The following is a 21,699-nucleotide window of genomic DNA, read 5'->3' as shown; positions in this document are numbered from 1 at the left end:
AAAGTATTCTAAGACGCTTTGGACTGTCACAACAACCATTTCCAAGGCCAAAGATGATAGGTTTGGTTCTCCAGAGTGTTCCTCACGCTCATGGTACAGAAGCTTTGTCACAGCCACCACCAGGGTCATAAACTATACATGGAAATTTCAACACAATGCCTACGAGTCATGTCGCATGCAGATAGTGCATCGAAATGTCTATGAAGATTATATTACTAAGACTTTTCATAAAATCATCTCCCTTCCTCCCATTGATTGTCCTCTACCTCTTGAAAAGCCACCGCAGTATTGCTTCCCGTGCTGTCTTTCTGCCAATATTGTCAATTTAACTGCCCTCCGTCGCCTTATTCTCAACTACTCTTTCGTCAGGTCACCCAGGATCTCTAGGTCCTTGTAGTCGGATATTCAGAGGTGTTACCGGCTTCACTAACTTCCCACATCGTTCCCTTTTCTAACCTTTCCTTCCTCGTGTTCCCATGCCTCCTATAGCACATCTACAGTTCGTATCCTCACCTCTAACCCTTTAACTAACTTCTTTCATCGTTCTCTCTTCAACTCTTTCCTTCCTCGTGTTCCCAAGCCTCCCATAGCACATCTACAGTTCGTATCCTCATCCTGCACCTGCGTGTCACTTTCATTATTGAACAGGTGAGGCGTGACGTATTTGTGACGTGTATCCACCCCCACTCCACTCCTGGCTTCCCCTACTCCCCACCCCTCCTTTCCTCCTTCCATTCTCCTCCTTCTCCCCGTACTCTCTCCCCGCTCTTTCTCCCCATATCTGCCCTCCTCACCCCAGCTCTCTCTCTCTCTCTCTCTCTCTCTCTCTCTCTCTCACTTGCGATGCAATGATATGAATACATGCACACGTATGACTTGAATTAATGGCATGTAAATATAAATTATATGAAGTCTGCATCAGCATCAACAGTGATGACGAGGATGACCTGTTTGTTGATGGTGATGAATTTTGAAGTAATATATGTGGTCAGTTATTTATTAAACTTAATCCACCCATCATATACTCTGTCTATTTTTGTGGTGCTATGACTTTTAACATAGCTATCTACATGAACACATATCGTAAAGCAGTCTTTCCTAATATCAGAAGAAAATTTTCATATATTTCTCCAGTTTCGTTTCACGTCTTTACTCTGCAATGAATTCTGCTTCAATTCCATCCTTATTCCTTTCCGTCTCTCTTACGCGATTTCATAAATGATCAAGCGTCATTTGTGCTTCATCCCATCATACGCTCAACGTAACCTGTGAAGGAAGGTCATATACTCGTACAACTCTTTCAATGGTTGTATAATTGCCAAACAAACCTCATACAGCACTTAAGCAACATCCAGTTACCTGAACAGGAATCAGGGTCGTGCATAAAACACCCTACCATACTTGGTATACTTTTCGAGTTATCCGCCATTATAGACAAGTCATATGTGCAAAGCTTCACATCGCATGTGTACTGAGAGAGAGAGAGAGAGAGAGAGAGAGAGAGAGAGAGAGAGAGAGAGAGAGAGAGAGAGAGAGAGAGAGAGAACAAATGGGGAGAAAGAGGGCGGGGAAGAGAGGGTGCGGGGGAGAAGGAGGGAAAGTATGGGTAAGGGGAAGCCAGGGTGGAGGTAGGTGGTGGATACGACGTCACAAATACGTCACCTCACCTGTTCCAATGTGTAAGTGGCTCATGCAGGTTTTGCCATCACAGTCAGGAGTAAACGCCATAATTAACTGCATCTATATGCACAATAGCGCCAAAAAATTAGCGGAGTGGAAACAATCTGTGCCAAAATCCCATGCTGATACGAGTCTTCGTTTGAAAGATATTTGCGAAAAACGGTATGTCACAAGGTCTGCTATAGATAGTAAGTGAGAGAAGGAGCAGAATAGGTCAGATAGGATCGCCTCCATGTCGCCCACCATCACCAATGAAACTCTAATCTCCCCTCAGGCCCCTCTTTGGGTCCAGACACGTGAGGCCTCTCTCTCTCTCTCTCTCTCTCTCTCTCCATTGCAGCGCCAACGAGATTAATGATAAGTAGTAATAGTAATAAATGATTTTTAAAGATTAAGTGACGAGTCAAAGGTAGATGCTTTGTTAAGAAAACGATATTAGGCTATAGGGAAAATTAAGATGAAAATAGCATTGACCAAAAAAAAAAAAATAGGTAGAAGAATAACAATATCAACAGTTTCTTGCCCTGCCTCACCCCCCGAACACACCGCTGTAATGTAACTTCGACTCATCCCCGAAAATCACCCCTGACAACGGAAAACGAAAAGATGAACGAGTAAGGTAAAAAATTACTCTTCCTCAGCCAGTCACTGGCACTTAGAGACACTCGAGCCGCTCTAATTGTGCTGTAGTGGCGAGCTGGTGCGAGTGAGTTTGTGTAAATTGCGAGAATTATAATGCCCCTAAGTCTCACACACACACACACACACACACACACACACACACACACACACAGTTACTCTTCAAACCCATTGCAGAATTAGACTTACACACACACACACACACACACACACACACACAGTTACTCTTTCAAGCCGATTACATAATTCACTTACACACACATACACACACACACACACACACACACACACACACACACACACTTTCCCTGACACAAGGTATACAGAACGACTAGCTATTACTTCACTCATGCCATTTATACATAATTAGCTGGACATAATAACACATACACACACATTAGAACATTGTCATACCTTTTCGCTATCCTTGTCATCTAATATAAATGGTGAACGATGAGTGATGGCGAGGATTTCCAACGATTAACATAAGAAACTAAATATCTTAATACACACATAAACCACGGGAGGAAATGTCACAGAGAAGCTTTTTAACACATTCACTATACCTTCCTATACCACTTTGAATGACCGTAAATACCGACGGATAAGTTATGGTGAGGATGTTGAACGATTAAGACAAGAGAAATGCAACGCTGCTACGGACATAAACCACGGGAGCCAATAACACAGGAGGGAAGCTGAACCCATCCTCCTCCACCTTCGTAACGCGTGATGGCTGACCAACAGTGAGTGAAAATGGAGATGTTCATGAAGATAGGCAAATTACACAGCAACCATAGGAGTATATACACAGAGATATCAATATATATTCACCATATATATATTCATTTATCCTCCTGACGGGCATATGGAGGGTGATCGGTGACGGATGACGCGGATGACGAGCGATAAAGTTCAGACACAACACACGACAAATATACGCGCGAGAGACACCGCCTGCCTTTGCTCTCAATACGATGATCCGCTTCCCTACCCTCCCCTTGTCTGGTCAAGAGCTGGTCAATAGAAAGGTCTTTAGTCAGTCGAATAGAAAAGCAGTGATAGTTTTAACCACGTACAAGATATATATATATATATATATATATATATATATATATATATAAGAACGTAAAGGTGAGTCTGCAAGAGGGGCTGGGTTCCTATACAGCTCCTGTACACTCAACCCCACCTACCTCACCATCCATGGCTTTATCTAACCTTCTTGAATGTATCTATGGTATTGCTTTTAACCCACAACATGGCTCCCACCCTGTTCCATTCTTGCCCACCACTCTATTAGTGAACCAATTCTAGCCTATGTCTTTGTTGAATCTGAATTTGTCTAACTTAAAACCATTGCCACGGTCCTACCTGGCTCTTTCACTCTTATCAAAATTTTATTGACATCCCCTTTATTGTGTTAAATCCCTTCATCCATTTATAAACTTCGATCAAGTCTCCTGCACCCTTCGCCTTTCTAGAGAGTGTAGATTTAACTGCTTTAGCCTGTCTTCATGAAGGCAAGTTCCTCACCCCTGAATCATCTTTACGTCATCCGCCTCTGGACAGATTCTAACATCTTGATATCCATTCTATAGTAGGGGGACCAGAACTGAACTGCATAATCGAGATGAGGTCGAACTAGTGCTAAGTAAAGTTTGAGGATGACTTCAGCGCTCCTATTGCTCACGCTTCTTGAGATGAAACCTAGTACTCTGTTTGCCTGATTTTAGCCTGAAATGTACGAGTCTTGAGCCTAGGACGGAGGTCAGCAGCGCTCACTAGGACTCCTAAGTCTCTCTCCCAGACCTGCTTAGAGGAGTGTCATTTAAGGAGTAATTGTGTAAGAGGTTATTCCTACCTACACTCAAAATGCTACACTTCCCGACATTGAATTCCATCTGCCACTTCCTCGCCCAATCATATAGTCTGTCAAGCTCATCCTGGAGAACGGTAGCGTCGCTGTCTGATTGGATTACTCTACCGATCTTGGTATCATCTGCGAACTTACTGACATCGCTACTAATTCCTGTGTCCAAGTCATTGATGTAAATAATAAAAGCAGAGGACCCAGCACCGACTCTGTGGGACTCCACTCGTAACACTGCCCCATTCAGATTTCCTACCATTGATTTGCACTCTGCTTCCTACCACTGCAGCCACGCCCTGATCCAGCTCAAAACTTTCCATCTACGCCGTGAGCCTGTAATTTTAGTAATAGCCGGTGATGAGGACTTTGTCGAACGCTTTACTGAAATCTAGATATAATATGTCATAGTTTTCATCTCTGTCCACCGCCTCGATCACTTTAGTGTAGAAGGACAACAGGTTAGTAAGGCAAGACCTACCCTTTGTGAACCCATGTTGTAGAGTCATGAATTAAATTATGCTTTTCTAGATGGTCCTGAATGCTCCTGGCTATAATCGACTCTAACATCTTTCCCACAACTGATGTTAAGCTAATTGGGCGATAGTTTGAGGTGGCTGACTTGTTCCCTTTGAAAATCGGCGTCACATTAGCTACTTTCCATTGATTGGGCATACCCAGAATTTACCGACATTTTAAAGATATCGGCAAGAGGGCCCACTAAGGACTTCTTGCACTTTTCTATATATATATATATATATATATATATATATATATATATATATATATATATATATATATATATATATATATATATATATATATATATATATATATATATATATATATATATATATATATATATATATATATATATATATATATATATATATATATATATATATATATATATATATATATATATATATATATATATATATATATATATATATATATATATATATATATATATATATATATATATATATATATATATATATATATATATATATATATATATATATATATATATATATATATATATATTATGTTAATTGTCTAAGAAATATTCGAACGCTAAGCAGTTGTTTTCATATATCACTGCCAGCCAATCAGTGGTCCTGGCTCGTTATTTTGCATGTTGGGTACGTGTACTTGTTGTGCACCTGTTTTGAAGGAACAGAGATTGAAAACGAGGTACTCAAAAGGGAGAAGGTGTCACAGCACCCGTGCTGCGCCTTGGCTGACGAGGAAGGCGGAGCGAGGCACAGCTGCCGGAGGTCCTTGTGTGACAATGCCGCCATTGTGCAGCAGAGGTGTTGTTGTTGTGCCGTCGCCGCCTCCGCCGCTGTCATTGTCTTGGCACTGAGTGATGTAAGAGGCGGCGGCGACGGTTTGCACCGCCATAACATCACTTAGGGAGTAATTGCTCATTAGCAGGTGTTAGTGCCCCACGCCAACTGTTATTATAGGCGGCGACGGGGCGAAGGCGGCTACGGCACCACCTTCGTTAGGCGACACACTCCCATTAGCACCCCAGATCACCTCGACTCCTCCTCTCACAAGACCTGCAGCGCCGGGCCCGACAAAACACCTGCATTAACGCGCTTCACTCTTCAGAGGCACATAACTCTGCCTGAGTGTGCTGCGTGTTTCCTGTATTAATATGTGTTTCGATGTTCCTGTTGTCACCGAGTTGTTTTTATGATTCTTCTAGAGAACCCGGGAACCCCGTCTTACCCAACGAGTCTCGTGGTTATAATATCGCTTCAACTCGATTATCAAAGAAGTAGGGCAAGAGGCTGTAAATTTTGCCCCCCATAAAGATAACAGCATTTTAAAACGCCTCCTTATGACATTAAAACCAACATTTCCAGAGACGTGTTTGGGAAAAGGGGAGAGAGGGAATAAGATAATTATCCACCTCCTGATAATCTGTGTGTCGACCTGTCAGTGTGCCACCCTGAGGCGTGATTGGCATATACAGTAATCCCTCGTCTATCGCGGGGGTTAGGTTCCAGAACTCCCCGCGATAGGCGAAAATCCGCGAAGTAGCGACCTTATATTTTTTTATTATTTATATATGTTTTAAGGCTTTATAAACCCTCCCCACACTCTTACAAATCTTTCCCACACTCCTACTGACCTTTCCCACGTTCTTATAAACACTTCCTACAACGTTTCGTTGTTACAACGCGGTCTCAATAAATGATTCTTTAATTCTTGTTTCGACTTTCGACATCTGCTTCGTAAATACGAACTTCGAGCAGGAATTAGTTTGGCGGGCCGGAAGAATACTCAGAGAAAGGACAATATGAGCGTAGCTCACTTCTTTTATATCACAATTAGTTAAATACGGAAGGGGAAATGGAGGAGAGGGACAGAGTGAGTCAAGATAAAAATACAGATAGAGGATGTAAGAAGGGAGAACAAGGAAAAGTAGTGGAGGAAACAGGGAGAGATAAGGAGGATGAAAACAAGAAGGGTGTGGGGAGGGCGGGACAGTGGGGAGAGTCATGTCAGGTCCTGAGGGAGAGTCAGGTGAGGTCCTGAGGGAGAATCAGGTCAGGGCCTCAGTCAGGACATGACCTGACTCTCACTTCCGCCCCTCCCTCCCCACACCCTTTCCATTTCACCTTCTGTGTTTGTGTGTGTGTGTGTGTGTGTGTGTGTGTGTGTGTGTGTGTGTGTGTGTGTGTGTGTGTGTGTGTGTGTTTTACACACACACACACACACACACACACACACACACACAGAGAAGGGGAAATGAGACGGGTGGGGATGCAGTGGCAGAGGGAAGAGTCAGGTTAGGTCTGCCCCTCCCTCCACACACCCTTCCCATTTCCCCTTCTGTGTGTGTGTGTGTGTGTGTGTGTGTGTGTGTGTGTGTGTGTGTGTGTGTGTGTGTGTGTGCGTTCGTTCGTGCGTGTGTGCGCGCGTATGCGTGCGTGCCTGCGAGCGAGCGAGCGAGCGAGTGTGTGTGTGTGTGTGTGTGTGTGTGTGTGTGTGTGTTCATATAATGTAATGAAGAAAGGGAGGAAGAGTGATAGAGTGAGAGACAAGACTAAAGATAAGAGGGTGTGAGAAAGGAGGAAACAAGGGAAATGGGTGGAGGAAATGGGACGGGAGAAGAAGAGAGAGGTAGGGAGGGTCAGGTAAAGCGAAGGAATAATGCCAGACACTTGTACCGGCAACACCGGCTCTGTTAGGGTTTGTTATGGGAGACTCAGATTGCTGGAAGGGTAAAACGAGTGTGAAGGGGAGCTATGGAGAACTTGGGGAAGAGGCGGGTATCTGAGGGGGAGGCTACTATAGTGGTAAACTGTAGCAGGACGAGGGGGAGGAGGAAGGGGCTTATCAAATACGGTGCAAGTAGACCTGGAAGAGTACAGATACAAATACAAAGTACTGTAACCCCGACACTTAAGACGCAGGGAATTGAGACCGCCATAGTTGTTGTTGTTTTAAGACAGTACACTGACTAATTTGGATCTGAATACCACCTTCCAGAGAGTGTGCGGTACTCTGAATCGGGTTCAACAGCAAACTGTCACGACTGAGCTTTGAATCAAAATATGTCATGAGTAGTTCATCTTTCTCTTTAAGATCAGTCCCAGGTCGAAGAGAAGAAAATATAGGGAGTTAATGATGAAGGTGAAAAAGGGTTGAAGGAAAACTGCTGGAAGAGAATAGTAGAGGCCGAGGAAGAGCAGCAGGAGGAGGAGGAGGAGGAGGAGAAAACACGAGAACGTACACATATAGAAGAGCAGGCAAAATATAGCCTATTGGCTTATTACGAGGCTTTCTGTCTAAAGTGATTAATAAGTTCATTGGGCCTGTCAGTGACCTCCGGAGCAGATTAAAGCACTTGCTCTATGAACGTGCGGGAACGTTCAATTCACTCCTACCGCAACAATAATAACCTTTAATGCAATCTTTAAGAGTTCATCGTTTCTGCATTAAACATGTTTTGCAGGAAGTTTGTTCCAGAGGCGGATGGCTCGATTCTAGAAGAAAAAACACGGTAGGAAGAGGAGAGGGTCGATTGGAGAAATTAAGGACAGTGTAAAAAATAAATCAAGATACCACTTTGATGGATACACACACACACACACACACACACACACACACAGGCACGGACACACACACACACACAGGCACGGACACACACACACACACACACATACACCACCCCCACAGATCCCCCCTCACACACGCAGACCCCCACCCCACCTCCACAGAATCCCACCCTCACCCACACCCACACAAATCAGTTTAAAAGTCGGCCTTGAATCATCACGGCAGCTCGTGGAAACAGTGAGTCAGTCAATTTTTCAGCCAGCACGTCGTTCATAACATTAGCAGAGGGAGCAGCAAGTCCTCGCCAGCCATGCAAAGTGTAACGTTTTTTCCCCTCACTCAATCACTCACTCATCGGATCAGTCAGTCATTGTCACGGCGGCAATGGTGGGGGTGTGGGAAGGAGGGAGAACAGGAGAGAAGAAAACGGGAATAAGAAGGGGAGGGAAAAGAGTAGGTTACGTGCGGGAGGAATAAAGGAAGGGAGGAGAAAGGGTTCATGTATAGCAGGGGAGAGAAAAGGTAAAGGGTGAGGAGAGGAGAGGGGATGTAATAGAGGAAGAAATCAAGGGACGGAGGGAAGGTATCGTCTTGTAGAGAAGGTTGAAGAGAGGAGGTAAAAGGAGATGAAAAGAAAAGAGTAGGTTACTGAGGAAGAAATCAACTGACGAAGGGAAGGTGTCTTGTAAAGAAGGGAAGAGGAGAGGAAAGAGGAAGGGGAGAAGAAAGTTATACGGGAGAAATGAAGGCACAGGGGGAAGGAGGTAAGGTTGAAGGGAAGAGGTAAGAGGAGAGAAAAGGAGACGGGAAGAGGAGGTTATAGGGGAAGAAATCAAGGGACGGGGAGGTGGCAAGGTGAAGAGAAGAGGTAGAAGAAGAGAAAGCTATAGGGGAGAAACGGAGGGAAGGAGGTGTCTGGTATAAGGCCGGCATCACCCTCCTCGCAGCGGCCATGTTATATTCATACACGCCCTAAATTCCTCCTTTGACTCGATAAAATCTGTGTCATTTCCCCGCTGCAGCGCTGAGGAGTGGCGGCTGACAGGTGACGGCCGTGGCGGGAGAGGGACGCAGCCTTGCACACTCAGATAAGGGCCTCGCCGCCGCCGCTCCCTTTATGCTGCTCTCTCTTAAGATACTCGTGCGATGACACCCTTTTGCCCCAATAATTGACGTCGAGGCTGACAGGTTGGCTGGCTGACTGGCTGACGGTGGTACGGCTGATGTCTGATGTGTCGGAGGAAGTCAGCGTGGGTGTGAGGTATGTCTGTGGGAGGATTACTTACAGGGGACGGGAGGGAATGTTGGGTGTTGGAGTATAGGGGGTTGATGGTGGGAGGAAGTTAGCGTGGGAGTGAGGAGTGGGTGTGGGAGGAATGCATACAAGGACCGAAGTGTCTGTTGGTGGTGATGGTTGAGGAATAGGTTGATGTGTCGGCGGGAGTCAGCGAGCGTGGGTGTGAGGGTAGTTAGCGTGGGGGATATACATATATGGGACGAAAGTGGGTGTTAGAGATGAGGGTTCGTGTTTTATTGGCAGTGTTCTGGTCGTGGGTTGGGAGGATCGAAGTGTGGCGGTGTGTTTAGGTGTGGGTGAAAGGGGGAGGGTTGGGGGGGATAGGAGAGTAGGGGTGTTGATCTTCGTGAACTCATTGCGGCTCATGAAAATTTAGACCGACCTCGACCATCAGTGTTTAATCAAATGAGAACTTATCTTCGTGACAGAAAAAAATGAAAAAAGATACCTGTGTGCAGGATCATGATTGGTTTGACAGTAACTTGACATGAAAGAAAAAGGCCTTAAGTTTACACCTTAATCCATAGATTATTGTATGATGAAAACATTAAATGAACAGTAACATGGGCTGGAATATATGCAGTGACAGAATTTTGCGCATCTTAGAAGATAGAAAGTAATACATTATTAATTTCTGTCCTGGATGGAAGGAAATAAAATGATCTACTTAGGATGGAGGAGACTGACACGGCCGCTCGTCGGGAGGGTTGTCACTCGTCAGTATACATGGTGAAATAAGCCGATGAGGCTCGCTGATCACCATCTGTTGGTGTCTAACAGGGATCCTTTCTCCTCCTGACTCTCTGGTGGAGCAGTACGATCCCGCATACTCAAGAAAACCAAGGAAGGAGTGTTAGGCAGGAGCAAGGCAGCACTGGGGGTCCATCATGCTGGCGGCAGCACCTAGCAAATAGACCTTTATATACGTAGGTAACGTCATACATCAATTAAGGCACTCTTGTTAAGAAAGGAAACTAGAATAATATAAAAAGAGACTGCCAGGGAATGAGCCATCCTAGGAGTGTACCGCAGTTCACGGCCGAGTCAGTCACTGCTTGAAGATGTGACTGTTGTGTTACTCGGATCGTTTGTCTGATTACCATCTTCAGATGAATCAGTGGATTGAATCAAGAGTTGCTTAAATGCATATGGACCGGCAGATTCAATATGCTTGAGGGAGTGAAACAGAAATGAGGTTGAGAAGTGATTTATGTGGTAAACTGAATTCATGTTTATTCATTTATTCATAGGCTTGTCAGGAGTGTACCGCCCTGTTTGTCCGGGGACCGAGGACGGGGGCGCGGCTCGGTGGACGGGTGGCTGCGTGTGCCCCGGCATGAGTGACCAGCGGGGCCGCGCTGGCTGAATCCCTTACTTGTGTTTTTCCCTGGTTCGTGAAGAAGGGAGGCTGCGCGACGTGGCAATTTTGGTTTCTCGTATATAAACATCACGTACGAATGAATGAAGCATTTGACTCGTGGCTGCGCGGTTGAATATTAATATGTAAATTTAGTGAATGCATTAAAGGCTATGTCGTACGCAGTTCGGAAGTTTATTCAATGATCAAACAAACCATTTTCGTTAAAAAAGTTAACCCTTCAAACACGGGTGCCGCCATACAAAGGACCTGCGCGCGTCTGCCTCTTGCTCGCTGAGCTCCTGGGCGTGTTCACCTGTTCTTTGCTATATGTATGTAGCGAAACCTGAGATCTTACGAGTGTATCCTTGGACGTTGAAGGTTTTGCCTCTCGCTGCTTCTGAACGACATGTATGATTTCAATTTTAATCTTTTGAGTAAAGGACGAGGTTGAAATCAATTACCAAAGTGGAGCACTGGAGTCGACGTGCTGCTCCGAACCTGGTTGCCTCCCGCGCCTGGCTGTGCTGCTCCAGTCCCAGCGTGGAGCAGCGACCTGAAGTGGGGACGAAAACTCAACAATCACGTAGAGTAGGCTGAACCAATAATGAAACGCCAGAATTTTTCTCTTCACTATCCTCCAACACGACCACCGCGTGTAACGAAACACTCGAGATATAATCCAGACAAGGAAAGGTTTGCCGGCGCCGGGGATCGAATCCGCGACCAGCGAGACTGGAGAGCCACTCCTTAACCAGTCGGCCAAAGAGGTACCCCCCTCGCAGAGTGAGTTATGGGAGGCTCGCCCATCAGGCAAGTCGCTGCACTACACGGCTCCCCACTCCTAATTAGATTAATTTCTGTGTGTTGAGATTTCCCATTATCTATGAACTTCGGAGAGCATGGGCCATCACTCTACCTGTAACCCACTCGGGGTGACACAACAAAATCACAGGAGAGGATGCCACCGCTTTCCCACCAGTGAAACACCAGAATTTTTCTCTTTACTATGCTCCAACACGACCACCGCGTATAACGAAACACACGATAAATTAATCCAGACAAGGAAAGGTTTGCCGGCGCCGGGGATCGAACCCGCGACCAGCAAGACGGGAGAGCCATTCCTTAACTAGTCGGCTAAAGAGTTACCTCCCTCGCAGAGTGAGTTATGGGAGGCTCGCCCATCTGACAAGTTGCTGCACTACAATAATAAAAATTTCGATTGATTATTCATTCACACACACATTGTTCTGTCACTGTTAATACTTATAACTGACTCTTGAATTACATGCTAATAACTGGGAATTACGTGCTAATAACTGGGAATTTAGATTTTCTGTTGTCATGATGATCTTCGACGTCGATCCTGCTCATATGGTTGTTTCTGTACCAGACAACCCTGAGTATAGGAGATCAAGGGGACGCCCACAGTAGTATAGGGAGTATAGTTAGTATGATAGTCTTCAATCTCAAGTGCCGAAAGGGGTTGTGTGGGTCGGACATGTGTTGTTGCTTGAGTGGAACCAAAGGGTGCTTTTTTTTCGTGTTTTGCGTGTCGTCAGAGATTGTTGTCTTCCTTGGTGAAACGGCTTTCCTAAGCACCTTTGTGTTTTTGAGAAAGTCACATTAACTTTATGATATTTCATGCTTTTGGGTCATGGTAATTTTAAACATATTTCAATATTTCATTATTATTTTTTTATTGTTGCTATACGTTCACGTCCTCTTTCATAGAACTATTTCGTTCCACCTTGCAGCAAGTTCCTTTCCTAATAAGTTTTCAGAATCAGCAGCTCTCGCGATCAGAAAACGATCTGAGATAAAATGTGGAAAATTAACCTCCGAGACGCATGGCAGGGAGGGAAGAAGGGAGGGAGGGGGGAGGGTGGTCTGAAGCCGCGCAGCACTCCGTCAATAAATGGGGTCATATTAGTTCCTTATCATGTTTTCTTCTGGATGACTGGAATGACGAAGTTACCCTTGCATGAGACCAAAAGGATATTCCAAGCCACTCGGGGCCTGAGCCCAGACGCGCCAGACGCCGCGCCCTACGTCCTCCCGGCGGAGAGGCGATGCCGGCCACTAACTTATGAAAAATGGCGACACCGGTGCGCTACGTGACCAAACGAAAGCAGACTCTTGAGAAATGACTGGCGCGCGAGTCGGGAATATTTATATCGCCCGGCCAGACCATGCAGCGCCCCGCGTCGCGTCTGGGAGGATGAAAAAGCTTTGGGCCATATTCTTAACCCCTTGACTGCGGATTTCCTACAAGAAGACATCACCAAACTACAAGAATGGAGCAAAAAGTGGCTGCTGCAATTCAATTAGGAAAAATGTAAAGTCCTGCACTTTGGGAGGGGATATCCAGCACACCAATACCACATGGGAAACACTCCACTATCCACCAAAGAAGCAGAGAAAGACCTGGGAGTGTATGTTATCAGGCTACCAGTGAAGGCGAAATCCGTGCCAATCGCAGCGGATGGGTTAAAAATTTCGGCAACCAAGCACATATATTTGACAAGACCTTCGTAGGGGTTTCCATGGGTAGTTTTATTACCCTATGGTAGTTTGACTCTTCTGTTTCATGAACCGAAAAAAATGACTCCTGAGAACCCGATCAATCTCCTTTTCGCCCCATAAAAATAGTTGATGTGAGAGGAAGAAGCGTCTGCGAGCACCGACCTTAGCCCCGCCGCTTTTCTCATTCAGGGTGTTCCTTCGTCTCTGCAAACCCCATCGCTCTATTAGGAAAATACTCACTCAGGGAGATAACTCGGTGCTCGCAATATTTCTCGCCGTGTGCGTATTAGTGTTGCTTCTCTCAATAACTTTTTTTTTATGATTCCGCTGAACATGTTGATGAAATGTTGACATATTGCGAGGCGCCGCGCTCATCCTTGTCATTGTCACCTTCATCGTCACCGTCATCGTCACCGTCATCGTCACCTTCATCGTCACCTTCAGCGTTACCTTCATCAACTTCAGCGTCATTGTCTCCTTTCTTATGTATTTCTATGTTGTGTGATTCCACTGTCAAGTATGAATATATTGTGGTTTGTGCTGTATATCCCTATGCTATTGTATACTATCTCACACACACACACACACACACACACACACACACACACAGGCAATAACTTCATGACAAACTTTTAAACTTCTCCGCCGCCCAGTCCGCTCTCAGCTATAGCAACGATACTCCCTCTTCTCTCTCTCTCTCCTTCTTTCCTTCTTCCCTCCCTCCCTCCCTCGCTTCTCTCTCCTTTCTTGGCAGCATTGCGACTCTCCTGCTTTTTTTTAACCTGTGTCTCGGTATCTGTTTGTCTATGTTTGTTTGTCTGGTGGGTCGTCTGTGTCTGTCTGTGTGTTTGTGTCTGTGTCTGTGTCTGTCTTTAACACACACACACACACACACACACACACACACACACACACACACACACACACACACACACAAGACACTTAAATACCTCACCTCTGTCACCAATTAATTAATCAACAGCGGCGGTGCAAAAATCTCCTTTACATCGATTAAAAAGAAAAGAAAAAAAGTGGGACGGAGCTTAACACTTTGAATAAAGAGAGAGAGAAAAAAAAGAAAGGCAAGGCAAGACTCCCACGTCCCCACCCCATCTTCCTCTTCCCTTCCCTCCCTCCTCTCCCCTCCCCTTCCCCCTCTCCCCCCTCCCCCGCTCCATCCCGCAAGGAGCTCATCAGAAGGGGCAGCGTGTAAGTCGGCTCTTCAACCTCATTAGCAGTCTAATGTGATTAAGAGCGTGCTGGGAAAATCTTGATGAAGACGCTAAAATATTTAGTCTTCACCCGGTGACGGAGCTGTGTCATTTACACTCCTAATCTGCCGGAAAAAGAGCTAATTGTGGGTGTTTCAGCTGTGGCCTTAATTGCTAATATGGAGGAAAGAGTGGTGGTGAGGAGGAGGAGGAGGAGGAGGAGGCGGAGGAGGAGCAGGAGGGGAGGAGGAGAAGTGGAAGAGGAATAAGAGAGGATGTGGAGGAGTATAAAAGATAAGAAGAGAAAGAGTAAATAAAAAAGGAATAGAAGAAAAGAAGGAGGAGGAGGAGGAGGAGGAGGAGGAGTATAAAAATAAGAAGAGGAAGAGTCAATGAAAAGTAATAGAAGAAAAGGAGGAGGGGGAGGTGAAGCTGGTGGTGGTGGTGGTGAGCAAGGAAGTGGTGAGTATAGGACGGAAGGTTAAGAAGAAACGGGACAGTGAAGCAAGATGGAAGGGAGAGAGGGAGGGAGGGGGGGAGTAAGAAGAAGAAAAGATGAGGTTAGGGACGAGTGGGCCAGGTGAGAGAGAGAGAGAGAGAGAGAGCGAGAGCGAGAGAGGGAGAGAACTGTGGAAGGAATAAGAGGTTGAGGAATTTTCGCTTTAATGAATTGGGGACTTGGCGGGACTTCCTTGATTATTTCCCGCCCGCGTGTCAGGCTGGTTTATTTTTGCCCTCCTCGCCTCTTTCGTGGTGTCGCCTTTATCCCACTACAAAGAGAGTTGGAAGAGCGGGAACAGGAGGAGGAGGAGGAAGTGTAAGAGAGGGAGGACGAAGAGGAGGAAGAAAAGGAGTGCAGGGGAGGGACTGGGGGAGGGGGGGGGGCGCTTCTTGTCATCAGGGGACATCATTATTAAGGGTCTTCCTGTGTAATCTTGTTCCCCGAGTTCGTCCTGTCCACTGCTACACGGGAACAGCCTTTGAGGGAAGCTTGCTGAAGAGTGTAGAAGAGAGGGATGGATGAAGGGAGGGGAAGGTTCGTGATTAGTAAAGGATAAGAAAGTAGGTGAAGCTTATGAAGAAAAAAACAGTGAAAGGATAACGACGCATGTTTAAAAAAAGAATAGAAAGAAGAATAGGATAAGATAAATAAGTGATCCAGCGGCTTTTGACCACGGGGAAGAAAATGAGATGAAGGAAAAAGAGAAAAGTAAAATAAAAGAATTTAAGGAGTCTGCAAAAGCTAGTCGGCTTAATCAGGGTAGCTCTTGTAAGCCTAACCCCACCTATCACCGCCTGTCTTCCCTATCCATGCATTGAAGATAACTACTGTATTGTAACTCACCACATGACTATCAAGACTTCGCGGAACGACCTCTAAAGAATAATAATAAAAAAATAAAGAAAAGGAAGGGAGAAAGGCTGAGGAAGAGGGGAGAATTAATATAAGAAAGGAGAGACGAGTGCGAAAGGAATGCAAGGAGTGGAAAGTATGAAAAGAAGACGAGGAAGTTTCGAAGAAGGGAAGAAGAAATTCGTGGAAGAAGAGAAAGTTTGGAAGGGAGAGTGAAGACTGGACGAAGTGAAGAGAAATAAAGGGCGGGCATGAAAAATGTAAGAAAGCAAAGTGGAAGGAGAGATAAAGTAGAAGGAAGAGGAAAGGAAGGAATAGATGATTAAATACAACAGTTGAAAAATGGCAGGAGGGAAGATAAAGATGGAGAGCAAATGTAGGATAAAAGGCAAGATAAATAAAGACGGATCTAATGAAGGGGGACAAAGTGGTGGAAAGGAAAAAAAAAAAAGGAGTAAGAAAAAATGGAGCAATGGCCAGAAATAGGATGGTGAACTATACAGATATAAGGTATGGCGGTAGAGGAAAAATGCAACTTTTATTGAGAAGAAGGAAGTGTGAAGCCGCCGCGGAACGTAAGAAGTTTGACGAAAGTAAATGTCACAGAATAATGGTGTAGGTTTTAGATAAGATGCATAGGAAAGATAAATGAAACAAAACAACGGATGGGGATAGAAAGAAGAGGAAGGAAAAGAAGAGACGCAGAACATAAACGTAAAAAATAATATCTGTGTATGGAGAATGAAGACGCCTTTTTTTTTATGCTACCAAACCTAACCTAACCTTCCTCGCTCTCCTCTGCGTCTTCATTCTTCTTCTTCTTCTTCTTCTTCTTCTTCTCAGGGATTAATGAGGCAGAGAAGAAGAAGAAGAAGAAGAATGAAGACGCAGAGGCGAGCGAGGAAGGTTAGGTTAGGTTTGGCAGCATAAAAAAAATATATATATCACAGCATAGAGAATAAAGGCGCGGAGTAGGGCGAGGAAAGGATGAACGGACGGATAAAATGAAGGCTAAGAAGGGCCAAGGTAAAAGGGGACGAGGAGGGTGAGGGACACGTCAACAGAGGCCACAGCAGCTGACCCCGGAGCACCCACCTCGTCCTACCCTCATTGTTGGCGGCGGCCGGACACGGGGCAGCGGCCGTCCCTCCCCTGGGCACGGGCGCGGCGGCTGGCGGACACAAAGGACCCGTGTTGCCATACCTCCACCCTCGCCATTGTGACCCCTTGCGACACCAACCCTTGTGATCCTGCCCTCCCAACCCTGCAACACCGATCCTGCACTATACATATCAATACATTGCCATCCTGATCCCTGCATTTCCACTCTCTGCCACCCCAACCTTGCAGTGCTATATTTCCACCCTTGCCATCCATACCCTCGTTATCTCAGCCTCTGCCATCCCCACCCTGCAACACCGATCCTGCACTTTATATATATCAATACATTGCCATCCTGATCCCTGCATATCCACTCTCTGCCACCCCAACCTTGCAGTGCTATATTTCCACCCTTGCCATCCATACCCTCGTTATCTCAGCCTCTGCCATCCCCACCCTGAAATGCCGATCCAGCACTATACTTATCAATACCATGACCATCCTGATCCTTGCAATTCCACTCTCTGCCATCATAACCTTGCAATGCTATACTTCCACTTTTGGCATTAATACCCTTGTGATATCAGCCCATGCCATTCTCCCGCGACAATGATGATCCTTGGAATTCCATCCTCTGCCACCTTGACCATGCAGTGCTAAATATTTACACTTTTGCCTTTCCTATATTTGTGATCTTAACCCTTGCCATCACAGCCTTTGTTATCACGATCCCTGCCGTGCCGACCCAATAATATAGTCTAACACACCTGCCCACTCTCTCTCTCTCTCTCTCTCTCTCTCTCTCTCTCTCTCTCTCTCTCTCTCTCTCTCTCTCTCTCTCTCTCTCTCTCTCTCTCTCTCTCTCTCTCTCTCTCTCTCTCTCTCTCTCTCTCTCTCTCTCTCTCTCTCTCTCTCTCTCTCTCTCTCTCTCTCTCTCTCTCTCTCTCTCTCTCTCTCTCTCTCTCTCTCTCTCTCTCTCTCTCTCTCTCTCTCTCTCTCTCTCTCTCTCTCTCTCTCTCTCTCTCTCTCTCAACTCATTCTTTCTCCTCTTCATTCTCTCTCTCTCTCTCTCTCTCTCTCTCTCTCTTCTCTCTCTCTCTCTCTCTCTCTCTCTCTCTCTCTCTCTCTCTCTCTCTCTTTCTCTCCCTCTCTCTCTCTCTCTCTCTCTCTCTCTCTCTCTCTCTCTCTTTTCTTGTATACTTCCATATTACTTTTTATTCTCCTATCTCTCTTTAATTACAATGCTTTCCCTCTTTTTATTCGTTCCCTTCGTATCTAGCCGTTCTCCATGTTCTCAATAGTTACTACGAAAGGAATAAGTGTTTTTATTAATCGCCTTCAATTATATATTTTTCATCTCTCTGGTAAAATCGTCACCCTCCTTGCCCATCCACTCTAGATCCATTCATAACCCTGTCAATCCACCCACTACCCACCAATCCATCAAAACATCGCTCACACACACACACACACACACACACACACACACACACACACACACACACACACACACACACACACACACACACACACACACACACACACACACACACACGTTTAGTTACACATCCACTGACACACTTTCTTCGCCATTATTACGAAATTCCAGAGCAAAGATGGAAATATCAAGGAACAGTAATATATGTAATACCGCGAGTGTGTGGAGGCGCACGAGGGTATACTGGGGGGGAAGGGGGGAGGATGATGGAGGGGAGGAGGAGAGGGGAGTGAGAGAGGGAGGGTTGGGGAGGGGGACAGCACCGGCGGCATAGCAAGACTTGTGGGACGACTCGAGTTTTAGTAAAAAGGTGAGAGGAACGTAGCGTGAAAATGTTCCTGCCGTGGCTGCTGCTTCTTCTTTCCCCGATGGAGTGATTCTACGGAATTCAGCGGAGGGAGGAGTCTGGGCGAGGAAAGCGCGCCAGTCAAAAATAAGGAGAATCGTCATTGAATCAAGACTGAGATGCGGCGTTCTGGGCTCCAGGACGCGGAAATCTCAAAGCCGCAGGAGGAGGAGGAGGAGGAGGAGGAGGAGGAGGAGGAAGAAGAGAAAGGCGGCGGAGCGTTAGCATATAATCTTCATAATAAGGCGCGATATTGAGTGATGTACCAATATTGTTTCCCGGCGCGCTGCTACCAGGCCGCAGCTGGCACATGTCGGCAAATGGCGGCTGCAGTATTATTCAAATATGGCGGGCAAATTGGGGCCAGAAACCTGCTTCCTTCTCTTCCTCTTCCTCCTTCACCTTGTCTTCCTTCTCCTTGTCTTCCTTCTCCTTGTCTTCCTCCTCCTCTCTCTTTTCGTTATATTCTTTATCATGTTTCCAGATCTTTTTGTTCCTTTTTTTTTCTTTTTACTTTTTCTTCTATTGCTCTTGTTTCTCTCAGTTCTTGTTCTTGTTCTCCTTTTTCTTTTTTCATTTCTTGTTCTTCGATTTCTTGTTTTTGTTCATGTCCTTGCTCTTCCATTTTGTCCTCATCCCCTCCATCCTCATCCACCATTGCTACCACCACCATCACCACACCTGTCTTCTTCTCTTTCTCTTGGTTCTCCTTATCCCTATCTACCACAATATTCTCGATCTCGTTTTTCGTCTCCTCCTTTCTGTTCTCCTACTCCTCCTATCCTTCCTTGTATCCTTCCAGGTGTCTTGCTTAAGGAGTGGGAGGAACTGCTGGAGAATGAGGGTAGTCGTAGTGGTGATGGTGGTGGTGGTGGTGGTGGTGGTGAGGGGTGACGGCCTCTGGGGAATGAAGCTGCTGGATGAAGTGGGGTGAAGTTGGGTGAAGTTGGGTGAAGTAGAATGAAAGTGTGGACAACATGCCGCTCCCACTATACTTGGCTGCCGTTCCTCATTGCATCTACTTTTTTCTGCCGTCATTGTTACCATCATCACCATCATCCCCATCATCATCACTATCGTAATTTTTATCTTCATCGTGTTTTGTCATCACCATTATCACCATCATTGTTTTTATCATTAACATTTTCAGCATCATCGTCAGTCATAAACAACAGCGTCATTAGCATCATCATCATTATCCTCACCATCATCATCATACTTCACTCCTACCACTACCACCGCCATCTCCTTCATCACCACCACCACCACCACCACCACCAGCGGAGCGGCCCCAGAGGAGGGTGATTGGGCCAAAGGGTAGCGGGAGCCTCGCTTTGTGTCCCTCTGCCTTTGAAGTCATTCCTGTTTAATGAACACAATTATGAGACGCCTAATAATTGTGCTTCGCGGAGCAGACAGGAATACCCGCCGCCGCCGCTCGCTGGATTATCTCGTTGGCGCTGACAACCGAGTGATGGCACTGCTCACCAGCCTTTACCTGCCTGATGCCAGCTTTTTGTTTTATCTATTCCCCGAACGTGAACCTAACTCACGTGCATGGGCGGGAGGTAGGGAAGGGAGGGAAGGAGAGAGAGAGGGAGGGAGGGAAGGACCTGTTGTAGGGTTTTGGAGGGATGGAGGAAGGAAGTGAGGGAGGGACATGTTGTATAGGGTTCTGGAGGGATGGAGAAAGGTAGGAATAGAGGGAGGGAAGGAGGGAGGAAGGAAGGAAGGAAGGAAGGAAGGAAGAAAGGAAGGAAAGAAGGAAGAAAGGAAGAAAGGAAGGAAGGAAGAAAGGAAGAAAAAGAAAGAAAGAAAGAAAGAAAGAAAGAAAGACACAAAGACACAAAGGAGGAATGGAAGAAAGGAAGAAAGGAAAAAAGAAAGGAAGAGTGCCATGCTGTAGGGTGTCTGTAGGGAGGGAGGGAGGGACATGTTGTAGTGTCTTTGCAGGGGAGGTGAATGAATGCTTTGAGCTCACGCCTCCCTCTGAAGGTTATTTATAGAAATTGAGGTTAAGTTGCTGGATGGAGGGCAAAATAGAGTAACTGGTTCTCAGGAGCCGCCATGTGTAGGCCGACTCGTCCTTAGATAGTACTCTCTTCTATCTTTGTGTTCCTGTGCGTCATGGTCTCAAAACATGACTTGCTTGGGACGGGGAAGAAGGAGTAATGTGCTTTTTCTGTTAAGGTGAATAGGAGCTTTATGTTGACAGTTACAATGAGCATGACAAATGGATTCGTATTGGAGGTTGGTTATCAATATGGATATAATTAATGTCTTCAGTTGATAAATAGTCTTGGAACATGTCTGAAGTGGATAGAAATGTAGGGTGCCTGCTAATGAGGGTGGCTAAATCTTTTACATATAAGTCCTTAGGTAGCGTTCAATCTTGGTGTTACGAATAAGACGAGGAACGAATCTGTTTCTATTTGTGTTGCGTTTCATTATATATGTTGCTGTTAGTGTTGTGATTTATTCAGTATCCGTCTATCGGGTCTCTTCGTTCCTTTCCGTCAGCAGGCTGAGCCTCTGTCCTCCTGTCCGTCCCGTGAGCCAGTGTTACATTTTTCACAACCTTGTCGCACCTTCATTCATGGCTGCGTGAACTTGGTCGTCATGAGATGTTCATATAATTGAGGCTGGCAGGTGGATAGCTTGCATTTAAATAATTTCATGTCGGTAGACGAATTACCTGTAGTTATGATTAGACATGATGTTGCCTGATATTATTATTTCTTTT

General features: G+C 45.7%; 1 long non-coding RNA gene and 1 other non-coding gene across 3 annotated transcripts in view; one reads left to right on the top strand and one right to left on the bottom strand.

Annotated features, from left to right (window-relative positions):
* The window catches only part of LOC126998898 (uncharacterized), a 160,249-nt gene that overhangs the window by 19,243 nt on the left and 119,307 nt on the right, over positions 1-21,699 (bottom strand). The gene's annotated exons all lie outside the window — the stretch shown is intronic.
* LOC126999080 (small nucleolar RNA SNORA23) lies at positions 6,851-7,041 on the top strand. The gene has a single exon (XR_007753131.1). It is a non-coding gene; the product is annotated as a small nucleolar RNA SNORA23 (small nucleolar RNA).

Source organism: Eriocheir sinensis, chromosome 15 (assembly GCF_024679095.1).
Source record: "Eriocheir sinensis breed Jianghai 21 chromosome 15, ASM2467909v1, whole genome shotgun sequence".
NCBI classification, from domain to species: domain Eukaryota; kingdom Metazoa; phylum Arthropoda; class Malacostraca; order Decapoda; family Varunidae; genus Eriocheir; species Eriocheir sinensis.
Note: the sequence above shows the minus strand (reverse complement) of the source record. Positions and strands in the feature narration are given on the sequence as shown.